Below are 11,262 nucleotides of genomic sequence, written 5' to 3'. Positions count from 1 at the left end.
CACAGAGAGAAAGATAGAAAGTGGTATTCTGATTACTAGATATATAGCCTTTTCCAGCATCATCATCAGACCCTAAACCAAGCTCATCATTACTTCTCCTAGCCACCCTAGACTAACCCCTTTTTATTCAGAGAGACCACAGGTGAAGCAAAAGTGAAATCATTACAGCATGATGACTGGCTGAAATGAAAGAAGGTGAAGCAGACAAATTACCACACTGCTGACATTTGTATGGGTTTCCCAAATTTAGCTGTTCATTTAAAGTGACCGCCATCTTAGGCCCCATGATGCTACAGCTGCCCTCATAATAACCTTCATCTGCACTTGTGAGCCAAGTGAGCAGAGAACATTTCCCATTACCTATCAAGCGAGTATGTAGAGTTCTTCTGGCCCTGCAGTAATAGCAGGGCTGCTGGTGAACAGAGTAATAAACACCTACTGAGAGGGATGTAGCGTGAAAAGATCTCATCACCTGCCATTAGCACGCTGATGAATAATGTAGGATTCTCCGTGGCAGATGTCAGGGGTGGGAGGAAGAATCACTTCTGTAAATGCTCTGGTGAACACTTCAGCATAAAGTGAGAGGTGATGGCAACAGATGCCTGTGACAAAAATTACACTCGCTACTGTACTTTTTTTAAAAAGAGCATTTACTTCACAAATAGCTAGCAGCTTCTTGTACTCTCTTTTTCCATTCTTTTCAAGCCAAAGGGTGCTGTGAATCGGGAAAGTACTGTAATCCAATTGCACACCCAAGGCTTTTGAGTCTGACTATATCATTATTATTTTTCATTTTTCTTTTTTTTTAAGGGGCAATGTTTCTAGAAAGTTAGGACAGAGCACTAAACCAGATTCCTTCCAGGCCCGAACTATGCTGAGGCACTTAGGAAATCAAAGTAAATCTTTCAAGAGATGTGAATATTACGCTATGTGGAAATAGCTGTTTACTTAAATCTTCATTTGGGGAGCAGTTTTTATTTTCTAAAATGGTGAATTTTCCATCATCATTTTGTTCTGAATTCTACTATGGTACCTGTAACCATGACTGAATAACAAATTCAAGCAAAAACATTGATAAATGTTGTCTTGTTCACTATGTTCCTTAAGGAAAAAGATTACTCCAGCAACCTATGGCAGGGGGTCAGTTGGTTGCTTGCTAAACATTTAATGGCTTTCTCTTTGTGGGATTTCTAGAGGAAAAGGCATACTGAATGGTCAGAAAGAGAAAAAAAATAATCCAAAGGTACTAAGAACAAGTAGTGAGCTACCACTCCAGAAAGTAAACAAGTTATTTAATCAATCAATCAGTCCTATATTTACCTATCTACATCCCCCCAACACACCTATCAAAAGATCTCAGGTGGGATACCAGCAGCAAAACAACAGCTATCAGAAGTTGTGAAAAGCCTGAATCCCAGATGGCTTCACAGAATGTTTGTGCTCAACATCACTTCTCAGGAGCAATTTCCAGACATGGCTGGTTGAAGCAATCACTTGTCAAGTGATAAAGATAAGTGGTTAAACTTGGCACCCCAGGATCAAAGGCTGAAAGGGGGGAAAACCTTGCTGGCTATCCAAGATCAACTACTGATGATGGCAATGATGCCTCTTCTTTTCTTTCCTGAGCTGTGTGGAAAGTGGAGGTGCAAAAATGAGCCAGAAGGGTTACTTCCAAGTCTAAAGGATCCATGGCCAAAGTACTCTGGGTGCCACGGGGAACAATCAATAAGCTCTCCTGATGCAGAATACTTCCTGCATACATTTATTAATGCATTCTAGGGGAGGTAAAATGGCACTGAAGGTGTTCCATGTTCATGATTTTGCCTCTCTTGTCTGTGACAAGTAATTAAAAAAATAGGTCCCTGTTCCTAGGCCTGGCCTCCAACATACCTTCCAATTTTTCTGATTTTGCAGGGACAGTCCCAATTGATTCACCTTTCTATCTTCTTTTAAAATGTCCCAGTTTTTCTCTGACACTTTCCCTCTTTGTCCTCAACTTATTTCAATTGTTGCAAACTGAATTCAAAGCACAGAAGGAGTTTGCACTCAGTTAATTGAGCTGGCGGGGGGAGAGAAGAGGAGTAGCCAGAATTATGCCCTTCCCGGTGTGTTCTTTGTTATTAATAACCTCTGACATCTTGACCACTCACTGATGCTGCTTGGCCACATGTAGGCCAGTTTTCATCTATGAAATATTAGAGGTATTTATTTTTATTTTATTTATTTATGGTATTTATACCTCGCTTTTCAGCCCTAAAGACTCTCACAGCAGCTTACAATTATTGTTATTATTAATTAGATGGTTCCCTGCCCTCAGGCTTACAATCTAAAAAGACGTTACACAGAAGGAGAAGGAAATGGTGGTGGGGAAGGGGATCAAGTCCAGTGGTTCTTTTCTCCTTTTGAGGCCTGAACTATGGCAGATGAACTGGAGGGAGGACCCTTCTTCTTGTTCTGTGAACTGACAGAATCAGAAAAAGTGAATCAGAAGCCTAAGGAAAGAATAGAAAGAAGATATAGTTGTGTTGTGTGTATGTGCCTTCAGGTCATCTGTCAACTTATGGCAACCCCCTGGATTTTATAGGGTTTTCTTAGACAAGGAATACAGTCTACAGCACCTGGTATCAGTTGGTGGTCTCCTGAGCAAATACAGTGGGTCCTTGGTATCTGTTGGGGTTTGGTTCCAGGACCCACCCACCCCACTATGATACCAAAATCCATGGATGCTCAAGCCCCATTAAACACAATGGCACCGTATCCCTTATATAAAATGGCAAAATCAAAGGTGTGGGGTTTTTTTAATTTATATATTTTTAGCATATTTTCAATCTGTGGATGGTTGAATCTGTGGATAAAATATCCGTGGATATGGAAGGCCATCTGTATAACCAAGCTGACCCTGCTTAGGCTGCTGCCAGACTGCAGAAATCAAGCAGACTGACACCTCTTTAACTTCCATGGCTCAATTCTATGGGAATCTATGATTTGTAGTTTGATGGTACAGCAGAGCTCTCTAATAGGGAAGGTTAAATATCTCACAAAATGACAAATCCCATGGATTTGAACCATTGAAATTAAAGTGGTGTCAAAAGTGGCTTCATTTCTGCAATGTCTACACCTTAGCTTGCAAGATCCAAGAGAATCTGATGCCCTTGGTGTATTTAGGCCCTTTCAAGATATAGTTAGAGGACCCCCTACCAAAAATAAAGAACATCCTCAGGAATAAGGACTAGCAACCTAATATTTGACATGAAGCACAACTGGAGGCCAGTGTAAGAATTTAGAGAAAGAGAAGGAAATTATGGCGGGTTACAGACCACCATAAGGGACATCCTTAGGACGTCTCATTTTGAAAAAGGGGCGTCTCTTCCAGACGCCCCTTACCCTATTACGGACAGAGTCCGTAACAAATGGCGGCGGCCGTTCCACATGGCCGCCACCATTTTGACGTAACGGACGCTCTGCGTCCACACGTCACGGCCCGAAAGTGATGCCGCGAGTGCGCGCTTTGGCACTTGCGGCGTCTCTTTCAGGTTGCCGGAAGGAGCGCGATTTTTGCACTCCTTCTTTGCAGCGCGGAGGAGTCGTGTGGTTTGGCTGCTGCGACTCCTCCGTGCTGCAACTGGCAGCGGCCTGAGACCGCCCCTTTTGGGCGGTCTGTAACGGGCCTATGTGTTCTAGAGCAGTGCTGATTCATGGACTGTTTCCCAGCTCTGATCTATAGCTGCCTATCTGCTGCAAGTTTCTAGGAAAGAAAGAAACAGTTGTAAGCAAGGAATATACATATGGCACCAGTATCTGGCATATTTTTGGGGGGAGGAGGGGCGAACCTTGCTTGTTTCCCACTTCCAACAGATAAAGAAGCTGTGTTCTAGAGATAAGATGAAAATTTTTAGGAAAATAAAAATATTCTTTATTATAAAAAGTAAACCACAGCTTATTATGAGAAGCTTGTATAACAGAACAAAGTGCTGCAGGCAACACAAGGGAACTGTTATTAGGCTCTAGCTCAATATTTTTGATATAACAATTAGCACTGATTTCTGATGTATTTTCCCCCAAACTAATGATAAATGCATCCATTGAATAAACATAATTTCACTGCACAAAGCACTGCTGTGAGTGCATTCAGTGCTAAGAAAGTTTAGCTAAAAGAGAACATCTGCCACATATTTTGCTCTCTGGTATTATTTCTATGAATGTCTAAGGCTAAAAAGGGCCACCTATTTCTGTGGAGATGTATCTAAAAAATCTCTCAAGCTGCCTATAATAATCTCCATTATGTATAATGACCATTTTGATAATAGTCTTTAGAAGTGTAATGGCTCTGCTGAATGGTTATTACCTGTCTGTTCATGCTGGAAGCAAGATACCGAAGCCAGAGGGGACAGTCAAATGGTCCTTGTGGTGTAGTCTGAAGGAATAAGAAATATTTAACAGACTGCAAGAAACAGACAAGAAAGTGCCTTTCACTATAAAAACTGCTTATGCTAGGGCACAGCAAGAGAGGCTAAATTTAATAAAAGACTATAGATAGAAAATAATTAAAGCAAGGCAAACGGTTCTATGCAATCTATGTTTATCCTGAAATCATAAAGAAGAAAATGAAAAATCTAGAATACATTATTATGTATTACTCACTGTTACATACCCATTATTGATATATTGATTTATTAATTCTGGGTGAGCTCCTGCATAACCAAGATAGGCTGCATCCACACTGCAGAAATAATCCATTTCGACACCACTTGACTTGGCTTGGCTCAATCCTATGGAATTTTGTGAATGGTAGTTTTGTGAGCCTTCTCTGTCAGAGAGCTCTGGTGCCACAACAAACTACAATTCCCAGAATTTCCTAGCAATGAGCTATGGCAATTAAAGTGGTGTCCAAATTGATTTTATTTGCAATGCAGATGCAGCCATATTTACAAATGCCTAACCACATGTCATCTCATGACCCTGCTCCCCAAATCTACCTTGCCAGTCAGCAGCCACACTAAGCAATAGAGGTCTGTATTGTTGGTGATAATGTTTCCACCCTGCAATGACGAATTGTGCTAAGGATCATATGTCTGCTCCTTACAGCTTTGCTCACTGGAGAGAGGAAGCTAGAAACATCATCCTGTAGAACATTCATTACCAACAGAACAGACATCTGTCACTTGGTGTAGTTATTGGGTGTTTGAGAAGTATTTGTCATCATGGCAATAGTGCCACAATTATAAACATGAACACCAGGCAGTTGTTATTATTGTTGTTTTGAGCCTTCAAGTCATTTCCAGCTTATGATGATCCTAAAGCCATAACCAAGACAAGTTGTTATGCTATCATTTGGATGTGCTGCTACCACAAATGGAACCCTAGAAATATCAGTATTGTTGCTTTTAGAAACTATATATTTGATTATTTAGGTTTGCATTAGGTCATATTGCAGTTGTTGTTGTTGCTGTTCAAGTCATTTCTGACTTCTGGTGACCCTATGGGTTTTTCTTGGCAAGATTTATTCAGAGGAGCCACGAGTGAAGGCAGTAGCAAAACTCCTCTGAACAAATCATGCCAAGAAAACCTCTTAGGGTCTTCAGAAGTCAGAAATGACTTGAACAACAACAACAACTGAAATATGGGATAATACAGACCGAAATAATAAAATTTATAGTTTCTAAAAGCAACAACATTGAAGTTTCTAGGGATCCTTTCCTGGTTGCAGTACTTCCAAATTACAGCATAGCAATTTGTCTTGAAATTATATATCAGTCGGGTATAATTAGTGCCACTACATGAAAAATGAAAATCAAATTTTTAATAGCTCTAGAGTCAAAAGGCTTCTGTTGAATATCCATTGCCAGGACAGATATATAGCAATTACTATGGTTTTTAAAATACCATGCTAATTTCCCTACCTCTTAAACAAAATCAATAATTTTGAGGAATAACATGTTCGTCAGCATGGAGGAGATGTAAATTTTTTTAAAAATTCAGATTTATATTACAACTTATGATAAATAAATAAACATATCAAATAAATGAATAAAATACAGTCAGTCATAAAAGTTTCATTTGCGTATCCAGGGGCGACTCCACTCTGTCAAATAAAGCCACAGAATAACTGCAGCTGTAATCAATCATTAGTTTCGGAATGGAAATGGCCACAACAATTTATTGATTACAGCTGCAGTTAGTTGGCACATACATGGGTTTGATCTGAACATCAGCCAGTCCACCTGCTGCCCAATGAGACCAAACATTCAGCCTCCACTAGAGAACAGAAGTGGGGCAATGGGGACTTGCCCATATGGGAGTCCTCCCAGGCGAGAAGTCCTGAGCCTCCCCTTGAGTGGGGGTGCCAAAATGCATCAGCCCCCACCTAGGCCTGCCATTTCTGCCACACTCCCCACCCCAGATCCCACATGGTATTGAAAAACCTCCTGGATCCCAAGACCATGTGCCACCCTGCATAGTTGTGACAGAAGCATTCTAACATGGAGTACAACCAGCCAAAACTAAGTAACAAGTGTGGGACAGTGGGCTTGAGCGCAGGAAGAACTGGCCGCAGCTGGCAGAACATGTGGCAATTTATGCTGCCCTGTTTGCAAGGCCTGTAATCTTTACTCCATTCAGACTGGACCAGACAAGGCAGCACAGGCAGGCCATACCTCCCTGTCTGCTGACTCTGCTCTCCCTGAGGCCACAAAGCCCTCGGAAGAAGAAACACCCGCTAGTGGCCATGAGAGGCTGCCTGACTTCCACGCCGCACCTCAAACAACAACTTTGGCCATGCAGCCCCATTAACAATATTAATCCCATTAAATATCCTTACCAATAGCTGTGTATCAGACACAAGCTCTCACTTGCTATTCTAAATATCTTCTTTAGAAATGTTATTCTTTACACTGTCTAGGATTAATACTTACTTTGATCAATAAAAGTAGGCTGTCCTGTACTTAGTGGGTTTATCTATAATCCTTACTCCAGACCTTGCTCAATATATAAATGATATTCAGGTAATTTTTTAACAAAGTTGGACATTAGTGAAGTCATGCAAAAGGTGAAGGTAAGTTCGTCCATAACAGTAAGATTCAATATTTTCAAAAAACCACTGATGATCAAGGAATAACAGGTTCATTACTTTTTAGGCTGAATTCTGGGGCATCATTCACATCTATTGAACAGTCCTATTGTTACACTGAAGCACTGCAGTGTATGATGCATTTTGATTTCTGACTCATCCTAGAGCGTTCATGGTGAGGCAGAAGAGAGAGAAGAACAGTGTTCCTCAATCTTTTTTTTTCTATTTAACAGTTTTTTAAAAATCTTTCTTGTGAACAACTGGAGGGAAATTACTTAGACCAATTCTGAGGCTGTTTCGAATGTTTTCCAGGGACATAGTATAAAGCTGTAGGGCAGAGGGGCTTTGGACACTGTATATCTAGAATCTCTGCTCATCACTGCAAACCATGCCTTCTAAGAGACTACATCTTTCCTGATGTCAGACCTGAAATTTTAGGGAGCTAACAGCTGAAGATCTTTCCACTAGGATAGGGATTTGACTCCTTTTTCATAGTGTGAACTATATTTCAGAGGTGGAGATGTCCATTTCCATGGCATAGAGTTGTACACTTTGAAAGACAGGCACTGATGTTAAAGGAATTTGTCTGCCTGATACCACTGCAATTTCTTGTTTATGAATATATTCCAGAAGGCAATCACCCATCAAGTCACAAATTTTCCAGTATCAATCTAATTGTATTCTGCTAATCTATTTTAACAGTGGAGGTGTGAAATATCATTCACTCCTATTTTGATTTGATTTGATTAATACGAGGAAAAATACATATATTATAAACCAGATATTTCTCAATATTCTCCCTGTAAATTTGCCCAACACTTTATAACACTATTGAAATCCAATTATTAGCCCTTACTAGAGGAAATCCATTGGCCTAAATCTAATTGCTACTCCTAATTATAATAAACCCATTGAATCAATGGGGTTTATATAAATGCTAGGTTACCTTTCAGCAGCAGATTCAATGAGTGGTTAAGAGTAGCTATTGGATTTAGGCCACTGAATCCATAAGAATTTGGTAAGTCAACATTTATTTAAGTTCCATTAACTCAGTGAGTATACATGCAATGAATATACAGAAGATGGTACTAGCAGGATGGTAGTTAGGACTAACATTTGGATTTAGACCAAGAATGTAGCATTACCAAATGAGAATTTCTCCTACCACAATGAGACAGCTGCTATTTATTTTGCCTGTTGTAGGCAAGCATACATGTGCTATTGTAGGATTGGCTAGAGTAGTAGCATACTAATGCTACTAAAACAACAACAACAATATTCAAATTAGAGAATGAAAAGGAAACTAGGCAGACATAAAAAGTCTTTGATTTCAGGGCAATGGCATCACTAAGTGGGTTTGGGGGTATGGACTGCCCCAGGTGAAACTGTAAGAGTATCAAGTGATACCACTGCTCTTCAAACATCTGCCTTTGGGCAGAAATGGGCTGCAGCATTCACCTGTGTCCCTTTAAAATGTTGAAGTGATGGTGTGACTGGGGTGAGGCTTAATGGGAGGAGAAAGGAGAGGCCTCAGTTTTGAAATTCAAAATTTTTAAAATCTTTTTAAATTTTTATATAAAAAAAATAAAAAATGTTTTTAAAAACATCATTTTTTACCAATATTTTCATTTCAACCATTTGAAACTACATATATGTATATGTAAATACATCTAGGCTGTGTGTATGATATTGTAATTTAAAGGTATACTTTTAACTTTGCTGGTTGCTTATGTCACAACTATTACCATTACATTCAGCAATACACAGGAATTAGGATTAATGAGTAATATTAGTACAAAAAATTACTAAGGCTTCTATATGGTGTTTGGAGGAGGTCAATGTGGGGGTGACACCATGAGTGACACCAACCCTAGTGACTCCATTGTGTAAGAGTATTTTTTAAACTGAGGTGTGGCTACATAACTCTGTGAGGAGCATGACTCAAATCTAGGCACAAGCCTCTTCGGTTAACGCAAATGCTCTTTTGACCAGTGTATGTCTGTCATTCTACTTTTCTTTAAGATCGGCTGACAGAGGGCTTGTCTACACTGAGAAAAAAGAACTGTACTCACCTCACAGTCACCACAAGCTGGGCACACAATATTCTTGATATTTGCAGGGAATTCTGATCTTTTGGATGCCTTTAAAAACTCATCTTTTACCCTATAGTTTGTTTTTTTTTTTAAAAAAACCCTCACTTTTAGCCCATGGTTCTTTGGGAAATCCAGACAATCCAATGTTGCTCCAAGGCAGCGGATGAGTTTTTGGTTGGGAAGAACTGGTTGGTTGTGGCAAGTGTGTGTGTCATTGGAATCACTCACTTGGTGGATCTTAATTTATAAAATAATTTTTCTAATACAGTAGAGCTATAGTCCATATCCCATTTAGCCAATTCTTAATTGGTGAATTCTCTCATTTTTCCCCATGTTTTGGTAATTTCTATGCCTTTGCTGTGCATAACGGAAGTGATATGTGGTCTTTATGTGCTAAATCCTTACTCCCCCTTTCAAAAAAAAGATGTCATTAGATATGCTCCTCTAAAACAGATTTCTCACACAAATGCTATTTATCCTCAAAAGAAACTCATCCCCAAATCTTTGAACCTGTGGGAATATTAGCCAGGAACAGAACAGAGAATTTCAAAGAATTTACTCATAGATCTACTATGAATGTCTTCAATAAAGAAATCAATCAAGAAAATGTACAGATACATACCCATGGAGAGAGACACAGAGAAAGGAAATGAAAGAACACTAAAATTTGACTGTGCGATTGTCTCTTCAAAATGGCTCTGTATTTGCACAATAATGTGAACTAAGGTGGAAGAAATTTTCAACCCACTCTCTGAACAGAGTGACGAAGATGGCACTAAGTGACATTAATACAGGTTTGTCTTTGACATCAACCTGATTTTAAGACACTGTTGGGAGTTGTTGGCTCATTCAACACTATTTAACAGAAGGTCATAAAACCACTACTGGAAATAATGGCAAATACATGTCATTTGTCTACAAGATCAGGGCCAGCCCTACCATTAGGCATAATGAAACAGTCAGATCCTTTGAATGAGGAAGTTGTTGGACCTGTAAGTGCATTCAGAATTTGAAAGTAACACATTAGAAATGATGGAACCTGTAACATGTTACTTTGGGGAGTCAATTAGGGCACAAAGATATCATCTTTGTGTTTTAAGAGTTTAAGAACAGCCAATTTCATACCCTCCAACATTTCACAGATGAAAATGGGAACATATGAGGCCCAGCAACATCAGAGTGTGATTAAGACAGCAAAAACTATTAATGAGGAAGAACACACAAGCTAGGAAAGGGTGCAGCAGTTTGCTTTTGTCTGAGCCAAGTGGGAAAGGCAAGACTCCTCCATTCCTGTCCTCTCCATCTGCTGAGTTAATTGAGAGCAAACTACTTTTGCACTTTGAACTCAGTCTGCATCAACTGAATTAAGCTGAGGACAAAAGAGGAAAGTGAAAGAAACTGGTACATTTTAAAAGCTGAAGGAGGAGGATAATTAATCAGTCAGTCCGTCCGTCCGTCCGAGTATTTTATTGGGAGAAAGGCGGGATATAAGGGAATAATAATAATAATAATAATAATAATAATAATAATAATAATGCATCCAGCAATACAGCCAGTTTGGCCAGGGCAATGACAGTTGGAATTCAACTTCAATTGAAATTGCCATATTGGGACAGTTGGAAGGTGTTATTACTTTTTCCAATGTATAATGTTTCCATTACATTGCTTTTAGGAAATCATGGGGTAATTTGGAACATTTTGAATTTTTTCAGTGAATTTGCTTTTTCAAAAAATAAAACCTTTCAAAGTAATGCATTAGTAGCATATTACACACCTGTAGCTCTCTGCATAATTAGCAACAATAATGTTAGCGATCTGCACTCAAGGAGGATTCTGATTGGTTGCTAACCTTGAAGAAACTATTTGCTTCTTATACATGGATGTGCTCAGTTTTACCTTCCAACAACAGTTTTCTCATGTGCTCCTTTACACTTGGGCTGTGTAGTTCTTCCAGTAATTGGTAATTGTCATACACTTGTATGTGTTGAAATCAAAATGGAAATATACATGCACACTGCAAGAAATAAGTGCACTGGGTTGTACTGGAAATAATAATAATAATAATAATAATAATAATAATAATAATAATAATAATAATAATAA

General features: G+C 39.1%; 1 long non-coding RNA gene across 1 annotated transcript in view; it reads right to left on the bottom strand.

The window, feature by feature from the left end:
• Positions 1-4,345: 4,345 nt before the first annotated feature.
• LOC121923112 overlaps positions 4,346-11,262 on the bottom strand; it is a 74,296-nt gene continuing 67,379 nt past the window's right edge. Inside the window, exon 3 of the long non-coding RNA XR_006102314.1 lies at positions 4,346-4,414. This is a non-coding gene — a long non-coding RNA (uncharacterized LOC121923112). The remainder of the gene's footprint in view (positions 4,415-11,262) is intronic.

This window comes from Sceloporus undulatus, chromosome 2, assembly GCF_019175285.1.
Source record: "Sceloporus undulatus isolate JIND9_A2432 ecotype Alabama chromosome 2, SceUnd_v1.1, whole genome shotgun sequence".
In the NCBI taxonomy this organism is placed as follows: Eukaryota; Metazoa; Chordata; class Lepidosauria; order Squamata; family Phrynosomatidae; genus Sceloporus; species Sceloporus undulatus.
The sequence above is the reverse complement of the archived record's forward strand: the minus strand, read 5'-3'. Positions and strand labels throughout refer to the sequence as shown.